Raw genomic sequence first — 10,529 nt, forward strand, 5'->3', positions numbered from 1 at the left:
GGCTGACGTTTCTGCGGTAGAGAGAATGTCTCGATACTAGGGCTGTTTTGGTTCTGCATTGCGCCAAGTGGGAAGATCTCATTGACCTTTAGGCGCTGGAGGCGGCATACGCCATTCAGCCCTCAGCGTTCCACTGGATCGGGTATCTCCAGTGTAACTAACTGCCCCTCATAAACTCTGGCTCATTCTGCACTGTCTTCAACCCAGTTTCCTTTTGACGCTCTCTATTGCTGTCTCTGCAAATGTAACCTTGTGTTTGAGTTATAGGCATGTTGCCCTGTTTCATACCACCCTCTTTTATTGTGGCTTCTTTCCAGCGCAACTTCTACACGACCTGTTGTGATTTGCTGCGCCGCGTGATTGTCAGTGTATGGCTGTCGGTGCTACATTGTGTCTATGCTGCTTAATCCCCCTCCGATGTATAACTCTGCTGTTACTCTGTATCCAATGTAACTCTTCAATAGTGTAAACATTGTATACCATCTGTTGCAATTCCCAGTGTCCAGCGTAATATTCATCCAGTAGCGCTGTGCTACCCTCGTATTTTATCTCACTCCGCACTAGCGCTCAGACTCTGTCTCTATCTACCGGTGTGAACAGTAACATTAAATCTCCAGGTATCACTTCCCTCCCCTCCCTCTCTTTGTGAAACATTGCTCCCTCGGATATTATCAAACAAAACAACAAAATTTTGCTTTTGTTGTTATTATCTCGCTCTCAGTAGTAACTTGGACCTAACAACATCTCTCAGCAGTTTCCCAGTCAGAGTCTAGGCTGAAGTGAAAGCTGGGAGCCAGGGGACTGTAATAAAGAAGCTCTGTCTCTCACCGCTCTGGTGTCTTGTTATCTCTCTGCTCCCTTACCTGTTCCTGCGTATACTGCTCTTCTGTCAGAGGGCTATGGATGTCTGCGCTGTGATTTGAGGTGATTTCTGAGGTCACCGCTGAGTCCTAGAAGCTGATGAAAATTGTTTACCAATTCTAGCCAGTTACAGGAACCAGTTCGTACCCGACTTACAGTCTGAGCTTGTTGTAAACACATGTTTCATCATCTGTGACACCGCATTACTAGAGTTTTTCTTCCCCACTTTTTGGGAAGTGTGTATTCTAAATTCTGCCAGCTATTAAAAACCATTGAAAAATTACAGCCAGCCGAAAAAAACATTCTAGCTGCCTATTCTAATCCCACTTTCCAACCTCTGGTCCACAGCCCTGCAGATTACACCACTTCAGGTGCAATTCCAGGTTCCCTATAAAATGAGCTGAGAGTTTCTGCCTCTATTTGACTCAGGTCTGAACTTCTGACCTCTGACCCCTGTGTTCAAAGTCCACCTACTTCCACTCAGCGCTATCAACATCCTGGGGGTAACCACTGACCAGAAACTGAACTGGACCAGCCATATAAATACAGTGACCACAAGGACAGGTCAGATTAGGAATACTGTGGGGAGTAACTCACCTCCTGATTCCCCAAAGCCTGTCCACAAGACGCAAGTCAGGAGTGTGATAGCATACATGCTCCACTTGCCTGGATGAGTGCAGCTCCAACAACAGTTGAGAATCTCAACACAAAGCAGCCCAGATATTGGCACCCTGTCCTCCAACCTCAAGCCTTCACTCCCTCTACCAGGCCCAGTGGTAACAGCAGTATATACCATGTCCAAAATGCACTGCAGCAAAGTGTCAAGTTTTATTCAACAGCATTTTCCAAACCCATGACCACTACTATCTAGACAGACAAGGGCAGCAGATGTATGGGAACACCCCCACCCGTAAGTCTGCCTCCAAGGCACTCCTGACTTGGAAATATACACTGTTCCTTCATTGTCATTGGATGAAGGCTGTGTAACTCCCTCCTACACCCCAAGCACAACAATGGTGTGTGACCAGTGCAGAGAACACATTATTTTTGAAGAATGTAGTAGATTTTATTTAGTATCTTAAAATATCTGCTCTATACCTCAACTCTGGTTTTCAGCCGATTCTGCAGCTTAGTTTTCTTGGAATCCACAACCAGGTTTAAACAACCAAGTACAACACCAAGCATCAACAGCGAACAGACTCACATAAGATGAGAAGATATAGGCGCAGAATTGGGTCATTTCACCATTAGAGATTTCTCCATCATTTGATCATGGCTGATATTTTTCTCAACCCGATTCTCCTGCCTTCTTCCTTTAAATGTTGACCCCCTAACCAATCAAGAACCTATCTACCTCTGTCTTAAAGACACTCTGGGACATACTTAAGCATGGAGTACTGGTACTTGGCTGACCAACACCTCCTCTTCCTCATGTTGAAATCTCTTCGTAGTTTTGCCGCTGCCTATCCCTATAATCAACTTCAGCCATTTCCACCTCAAACTCTTCATTGCACTGCTATGTCCATCTCTTCTTTCATCCCATCATGCTGTGCCTTCAACCATGTAGGCCTGACAATCTACAGTACTGTTCCTGATCCTCTCTACCTCTGCACCCTCTCATCCTTTGACAGCTTCCACTAGCAGTTGTACCAGCACCGATTTTGATTATAAGTTCTGGAAATCCCCCTCTAAACCTCTCCACTTACTTATCACCTTCTCCTTTTGGACTTTCCACAAAAGTCCATCTCTGCAACTCAGCATATTATTTCCCAAGGAAGGTTTATTTTATATCTGCTATTTAAAGGAAGCTGCTAATGTCATGATTGTAACAGTCTTCCCTATTTTGAAAATGATAGTGAAAGGTCTGCAGTTATTTAGCGTCTATTCCCAGCTCCTAAAGTGCTTAACAATCAATGAAGTGAGGTCACTAAAGTACTGCAGGACACATGGCAACTAAACTGCACACAGCAAGATCCCACAAGTTGTGAAGACGTAAATGAGCAGATTAATTTGTTTTCAGGACCTTGGTTTGGGGAGAAACATTGGTTGAGACCACCAGGGGTAGCTGCCCTCCTCAGGTTAATACCTAAATTGCCAAAAAAAAACAGCCACTCTAACCATAGAATGCCCCTCTCCATTTCTAAACTGGACTGTCTTCTTTCTAATACCTCTGGGGGTGGGACTTGAGCTCATAATCTGTTGACTCAGAGCCAGGAGTGCTACCGTTGAGCTGCAGTTGACATGCTAAGGCATGTACTCTTAGTGCAGTTCCTTCCTCCTTTATAGCAGGTACATTTGATTCACTGGCAGACTGTCATTTCGGTTTGTGATTGACTTTTGATTGCATTCCCCACAATCCCTATGGAACGGTCACTTTTGTGAGATATGATTCGACATAAATTAATTTGATTTACCTGCAGCACACTGATGCTTCATTATGTGTGTGGGACAAAACTATTTATACTTTCTGATATTATTTTTAAAAGGGACGAATTCTGTCCTCGCCTGCAGAAGATGTCCTGTTATTAGCAATCTAGCAATGAATATTGCCAGACTCGCAGCACATTATAGCTGGGTATGGGCCTTCAGCTGGCCATTCCTAAGCAAATGCATACAGGAAGGTCTCAAACCTAAGATGCATTGGTATTTAGGGTAGTTTACTGTGAATTGGCTGATTTGTATCAAGGCCGCTCTGATAGCAAGCGATAAAAGTTCCAGAGTTACATAATCTCCGTCCAGACCCCATCTGGAGTTCTGTGCAAACTAGGAAGGAAATAATGAGCTAGGAGTGGATGCAGTACAGAACTATCAGAATGCTACCAGGTCAAAAGAGTTACATTATAAGGACAGATTGCATAACCTCATCTTTTATTGCTCGTAAATAGAAGATTAAGATCTAACTGGGTTTTTGAAAATGATAAAAAAAATGGCAGAGCTGACAGAGAGAAGCTATCCTCACTAGTGGGGGAGCTCAGTACAAGGAGCATTACCTACCATAAAACTAGGAGAGTTAGGGATGATAGCAGAGAGCTTCACACAAAGAGGAATGGAAGTTGGAACTCTCTGCTCCAAATACTGTTGAAACTCAGGGGTAATTAGAAATTTCAAAACTGAGATTTGTAGAGTTTTTGTTTGTAGTGTAAGAGAAATAAGGGATATGAAACTAAGGCAAGTAAATGGAGTTAAGATACAATTCAATGAAGAACTCTGTGAATGGCAGACCTCTCTTGAGGGGCTGAATGGTTTACTCCTGTTGCTTGGACATCTCATGCTCTGGTTGTTACTGCTCTCCCCCTGCTGACTAATTGCTGGGTGTTTGATGGGAGGGACAGACGATCAATATTAGCTGGACATTGAAAGATGGCATGAAAAGTTGAATTCACGAGGTAGATGCCTTTGCAGCACTGCTTGTGGGTTAAGGGGAGCTGAAGTGTCTTCTTCAGGCCCAACAAGTTACATTTCCAGTACCCTTCGATCTGTCTCCTTCCTCAGCCCCACCTTCATACTCTGCCCTCCTCTAACAACCTCTGACTCCCCTGACCGCTTCAACATGTACTTCAGAGCTACTTGATCTTCCCAGCCCAAGAGCTAAAGGCCTCATTGCCCAACCTAAGTACAGCAGTACTGGCACTGGCCAAATCTATGCCAGTTTTGCCCCAGCTGGGGTACAAGGGCACAAGTGACTGTGCTTCATGATAGTGCCTGTGGAATCTGTGGGTCAGCCCAGTTCTATCCATACTATATAAGCGGGCTACCATGTGCATGCAAAGGGCTAGCTACAGGAGATGTCTGCTTTGTTAGCTTTCTTCCCCTTAGTCAAAAGCTTGTCAGTTCACCAGGATCATTTAGTGTCACCGTGAGTTAAACACTAATCTCCAGGGCTCTGTTGTGAGCAATTTACATATAGAATCTTTTGAAAGAAAACATTATCTTCTTCATTTTCTTTGACCACTTTTGTTTATTAATTATGCAAACATTGGAGATGAGCAGAAGGATATTTTAGACTATCCACCCAAATTCATCCAATCAGGTGATTCAAGAGATTTGTTTGCTTTCCAATTGGTGCAGATAAGGAGATGTGTCTGATAGCCAACGGAAGGAGCTTGGGGAAGGCAGTCGGAGATGGGAGGCCATGTGTCACAGTTTCTTGGAATATATTCAACCTTCCATTTCTTGGCCAGGATCCTTATTGAATTTCCTCAATAGTGCTGTTTTGTAACAGTGTAAGGGAGCAGTAATTGAAACAGAAGTATTCTGACCCAAGTCAGGGTGGTTGTGCTTTGCACTGCATTTAGTCATCAGTGGAGCTCTTGATGGAATCCTGGCCAAATTCTCCAACAGCCCCAGAATGGTGTGTGATATAGGGGAACACATGGATAATAAATCAGAGTAAGGGGGAGAAGGACAAAGGAACAGAACGCACCACAAAAGATAAACTACTATGAAATTATGTGGTTTTCTGAGTTGTGTTATTAAATAATCCATTGAGATGAAAGCTAGGCTTTGCTGAGTGTGGTGACCCACAGAGAGATAAGTCAGTGCACAGTGGGCAAATTCCCGCACCACACAGTCAACTGGGTCTTTCTTTGCCTGAGTCTGTGGATGCAGCGTGACCACACCATATGTATCTGATAAAAGGTCTTTCCAGAGTTTTGCTAAATGGACAGCATCTCCCTACTGTGTGCAGGGAATATCAAAGAACATCCAAGGCTTACCGCTTCTACATTTGTCCAATAATATAATGGCAACCAGATGTAAGCAAGGATAACAAGGTGCAGAGCTGGATGAACACAGCAGGCCAAGCAGCATCAGAGGAGCAGGATAGCTGACGTTTCGGGTCTAGACCCTTCTTCAGAAAGTTTCTGAGATAACCTTGTTATCTCAGATTCTCCAGCATCTGCAGTACCTACTATCTCTGAAACAGATGTAAGCAAGGTTTTGCTTTTCCTATTATTCTGGATCCCTTTGAGTGTGTGTTGGTGGGAGGAGCTTGGTAGATCGAGCAAAGAAAGACTGATATTTATGTCGTGCCTTTTGTGACTTCAGACTTAAGTCCCTTTTATAAGTATGCTCCATACTGAAATGTAAGAATTTTAGCAGCTACCCATCAAATTCCCACAGACAACAGCATGTTAATGACAAGATAATCTATTTTAGCAATGTTCCCTGTGAGATAAATGTTGATCAGGACACTGGCAATAATATCCCAGAACACTGAAAAGTATTGTAGATTTTTTTTTCACTTTAATGTGAGAGAGCTCAATGAACGTTGGTTTAATGTATCACTCAAAAGACAGTACTTCTCAATATCACTCTAGATTTTGAGTTCTATGTCCTAGAGTGGGACTTGAACCCACAATGGTCAGGTTTAGAGGTAAGAGGACTAGCAACTGAGCCACAACCGACATCTATAATATAATGATTTTTAATATGCTTTATAGTATTGCAAAGTACCAGATAATAACGAGCCACACTATTGCCAGAGGAAAGGAATGCTGTCCAGGATCATTGCCTTCTCTTCTTCCATTAGTGCTGTGGGCATAACCAGCATTCAGTTTACCATCTGCTTAGAAGGATGGCACTTATGATGAGTCAACATTCCCTCATTGTTAAACTGGGATGGCAGATTCCAGAGCAGGGAGTTTAGAACATGTGTGAGTGTGAACGTGCCACCAGCTGAACTAAGTTGGCACTGGCCCACACCACACATGCTAAGTACTGGAATTTGTTCTTCATTTGATTGCTGTACCTTTCTTGCCCCCGTCTCTCTCTTAGGTGGGGAGAGTCTCTCTCTTTCTCTCCCCCCCTCTCTCTCTCCCTCTCTCTCTCTCTCCTTCTCCCCCACCTCTCTCCCCCCCCCCCCCCCCCCCCCCCCCCCTTTCTTCCTGTCTCTCTCTTTCACTCTCTCTCCCTCATCCTTGCCCCCTCTCTCTCTCCCCCTTACCCTTGCCCTCTCTCCCTCTCTCTCTCTCTTGCTCTCTCCCCCCCCTTTCTCTCTGTCTCTCGGGGAGGTGCTGGACTGTTAATCCAGAGATCCAGATAATGTTCTGGGGACCCAGGTTCGAATCCTGTCACGGCAGATAGTGGAATTTGAATTAAGTTCAATTAAAAATCTGGAATGAAGAGTCTCATGACAACCATGAAATCATTGTCGATTGTTGGAAAATCCCATCTGGCTCACTAATGTCTATTAGGGAAGGAAACTGCCATCCTTGCCTGGTCTGGTCTACATGTGACTCCAGACCCAAAGCAATGTGGTTGACTCTCAGCTTGCCTTCTGGGCATTTAGGGATGGGCAATAAATGCTGGCCTATTCAACAATGCCTACATCCTGTGAATGAATTAAAAAAACCACACACACACCCCTGCAACAAACAAATGCGCACTCACACACAGACATGCATTACATACATACACACACATTCTCTCTCTCACATTCACACATGCACACGCTCTTTCTCACACATACACACACACACACACACATACTTTTCCTCCCTCTCTCACACGCACACTGTCTCTGTTTCATACAAACGCACACATTCTCTCTCTCTCACACACAGTTTCTCTCTCACACACATTCTCTCTCTCTCCCTCACATACATAGAAACTCTGTCTCTCTCTCTCTTTCTCTGTCTGTCTCACACACACAGACACACACAAACACATTCTCTCTCTCACACGGTCTCACACACACACGTGTACTCTCTCTCAAAGACCTTCCTACAGCAGAAAAACAGGCCATTCACGCTTGTAAATAGTCTTCATACTCCAAATGAGCCTCTGCCCATCCATCTCTATCTAACCCCATCGATATAATCATAGCATCATTGTATTATAGTCTGACAGAAGGCCAATTTGGATCCATTTCTTCCTTCATCCTACATGTACCTATCTCACTTCTCCTTAAATGTATCCCTACTCTATGCAGGTTTTAAATTCTTCATGTTAGCCTCAAAATTAAACTTTTGTTTGGACAAGTATTATCAGTTCTAAGTTTTACTGTGTTTTTTCTCTCTGTGTTCAACTCAAACAACTCCTTGTGGTAGGCAAGTTCTACATTGTTAATACTCTTTGAATAAAGGAGTTTCTCTGAATTGCAGATTAGCATTATTGGTCACACCTTATGTTTTTTGCTGTCTTTTCAATTCCTGTTATAACTCCAGGACCTTCTAATCTTCTTATAGCCAATGAAGCCAAAACTCCATTTGCCCGGATGGCTGCAGCTCCAAGATGCTTGACACCATCCAGGAAAAAGCAGCCCACTTGATTGGCACCAAATCCACAAGCATCCACTCTCTCCACCATCGACGTTTAGTAGTAACAGTGTGTATCATTCTTCAAAATGCACTACAGAAATTCACCAAGGCTCCCTAGACAACATCTTCCAAATCCACGACCACTTCCATCCACAAAGACAAGGGCAGCTGATACATGGGAACACCAGGACAAACAAGTTGCCCTCCAAGCCACTGACCATCCTGACTTGCACATTCCTGCAGTGTGTCTGGGTCAAAACCGTGAAATTCTCTCCCTAATGATGTCGTGGGTCTACCTACAATGTATGGGCTAGAGCTGTTAGGAGGCAGCTCACCACCACCTTCTCAAGGGCAACTAAGGATGGATAATAACTGCTGGCCCAACTAGTGACACCCACATCCCATGAATCAATTTAGAAAAGTACTATTGAGGTGTAGTAACTGTTGTATTATTACACAGAACTCAGAAAGGCACTGTATTCTTAAGAGAGCTAGATGACTTCATAGTGCATGATGCTGTAGTGCAAGAGGTCTCCATCTTACTCTCTACATTGAATCAACAGTTAGCAAGCAGTCAGTTGATCAGTTGCTTAGTGAGCCGGTGAACTATGAATGTAATATATTAATAAAACAAGTAAGCATTTTGCCTAGAATCTATATACAAGTATAAGATGTCATACATAGTTAGTTGCTAATGAACTTCTAGTCATCTGCCTCAATAAGTACCTGATTGTCTGTTATGTGGGTAACATGTACAACACCACGTCACATCATGGTGACATAAGAACATAAAAAACAGAAGCAGGAGTAGGCCAGTTGGCCCCTCGAGCTCGCTCCGCCATTCAATAAGATCATAGCTGGTCTTTTCATGGACTCAGCTCCACTTACCAACCCATTCAAAAATCTATCTATCTTTGCCTTAAAAACATTCAATGAGGAAGCCTCAACTGCTTCACTGGGCAGGGAATTCCACAGGTTCACAACCCTTTGGGTGAAGAAGTTCCTCCTCCATTCAGTCCTAAATCTGGTCCCTCCTGTTTTGAGGCTATGCCCCCCCTAGTTGAAACTACCTCCCTGCATCTATCTTATCTATTCCCGTCATAATTTTGTATGTTTATATGACAGCAAGTGATCTTATCAGTCACTGTGTTTACAGAGGAAATATGGCAGCCAATTTGCTCTCGGAAAGTCCTCACAAGATCACAATGTAATAATGAGCTGTGTTATTTTTTCAGTGTTGTTGGTTAAGAGGTAAATATCCCACACTCTTCTTAGAATTGATGGTTGAGAGGATATTGGCTGAGATGGGAGCTTAGTTTAACATCTAATACAAATGGTGGCATTTCCAACTTTCCTTCAGTTCTGCTGAAAGGCCACCGACTTGAAATGTTCACTCTCATTTCCTCTCCTGACCTCCTGAAAGTTTCACACATTCTGTTTTCTCTGTTTCAGATTTCCAGCATTTGCTGTATTTCGCTTTTGTCTCAGCAAGTGTCAGGCTTGATCTGATAACCTTTTTGGCTCAGTCCTGTCTGACTGAAACACAGCTGACTTTTGTTTGGTAGACAAACTCACCACGAACATTGATGAACATGCAGTTAATTGTTGTGCACTGAGGTAGGGATGTCGTCCTTAGAATTTGCTTGTGTTACGGAGCCAGTGACAGCAATAAGAATGGGTCATGTGCTGTTGACTCAAAGGCAACTTTGCTCCTGGGAAGATGCAGGATTTGACATTGGGGCAGTTTTTTTCTTTGTCTGTGGTACAAATCTGGCAACACTGGTACAGTAGAACTTTGGAGAATTCCTAGCTGGTCTCTGAATAGTACAAGAGTCTGGACAGTGACCTGAAGAATCTGCATTATCAGAGGATGCACCAACCCTGTGAGCCTATGTATTTTCAATCTTTTGTGTGGGATACTCTCTTCCCATGTAAATATTGGCACAGCCTTGGGACCCCTCTTCTTGTATATATTGACACTGCCCTGTCCAAGCAGGAGATCATTGAATATTTTCAAGGCAGAGACAGATAAGTTTCTTGACGAACCAGAGAGTCAAAGGTTATTAGGGTGAGCAAGAATTTAGATCTGACATAACAATCTTGACCAATGGCAGAGCAGTCTTGAGGGCTGAATGGCCTGCTCTAGCTCCTGATTCGTGTGTATGTTCCAATTATATTGGCACACTTTTTAATGTTAAACGTCTGTCTGTAGGAGGGCTACAGTATGTATGGAGATATACAAAGCTGTTGTCCATTGTGGCTGCATTAAAGGGGCACATCGTACAAAGTGGTAGGAGATGAGGATATTGTTGCAAAGGCACAGTGGATCTGCTGTTTGAATTGAGTGGGAGTGGGGGGTGAGCCCCACTGACCGGTCAGCTGCTCCTGCAGAGCCTTAGTGCTCAAGAG

At 43.7% G+C, this 10,529-nt stretch overlaps 1 long non-coding RNA gene and 1 other non-coding gene across 2 annotated transcripts in view; one reads left to right on the top strand and one right to left on the bottom strand.

Moving 5' to 3' along the window:
* Positions 1–970, bottom strand: part of LOC125483770 — a 64,251-nt gene extending 63,281 nt beyond the window's left edge. The window contains exon 1 of the long non-coding RNA XR_007262718.1: positions 864–970. This is a non-coding gene — a long non-coding RNA (uncharacterized LOC125483770). The remainder of the gene's footprint in view (positions 1–863) is intronic.
* Positions 1–8,777, top strand: part of LOC109928265 — a 10,010-nt gene extending 1,233 nt beyond the window's left edge. Inside the window, exon 2 of the transcript XR_007262716.1 lies at positions 8,049–8,777. This is a non-coding gene — a transcript (uncharacterized LOC109928265). The remainder of the gene's footprint in view (positions 1–8,048) is intronic.
* Positions 8,778–10,529: the final 1,752 nt, after the last annotated feature.

The sequence above is a fragment of the Rhincodon typus genome, chromosome 8 (assembly GCF_021869965.1).
Source record: "Rhincodon typus isolate 14 chromosome 8, sRhiTyp1.1, whole genome shotgun sequence".
Lineage (NCBI taxonomy): Eukaryota > Metazoa > Chordata > Chondrichthyes > Orectolobiformes > Rhincodontidae > Rhincodon > Rhincodon typus.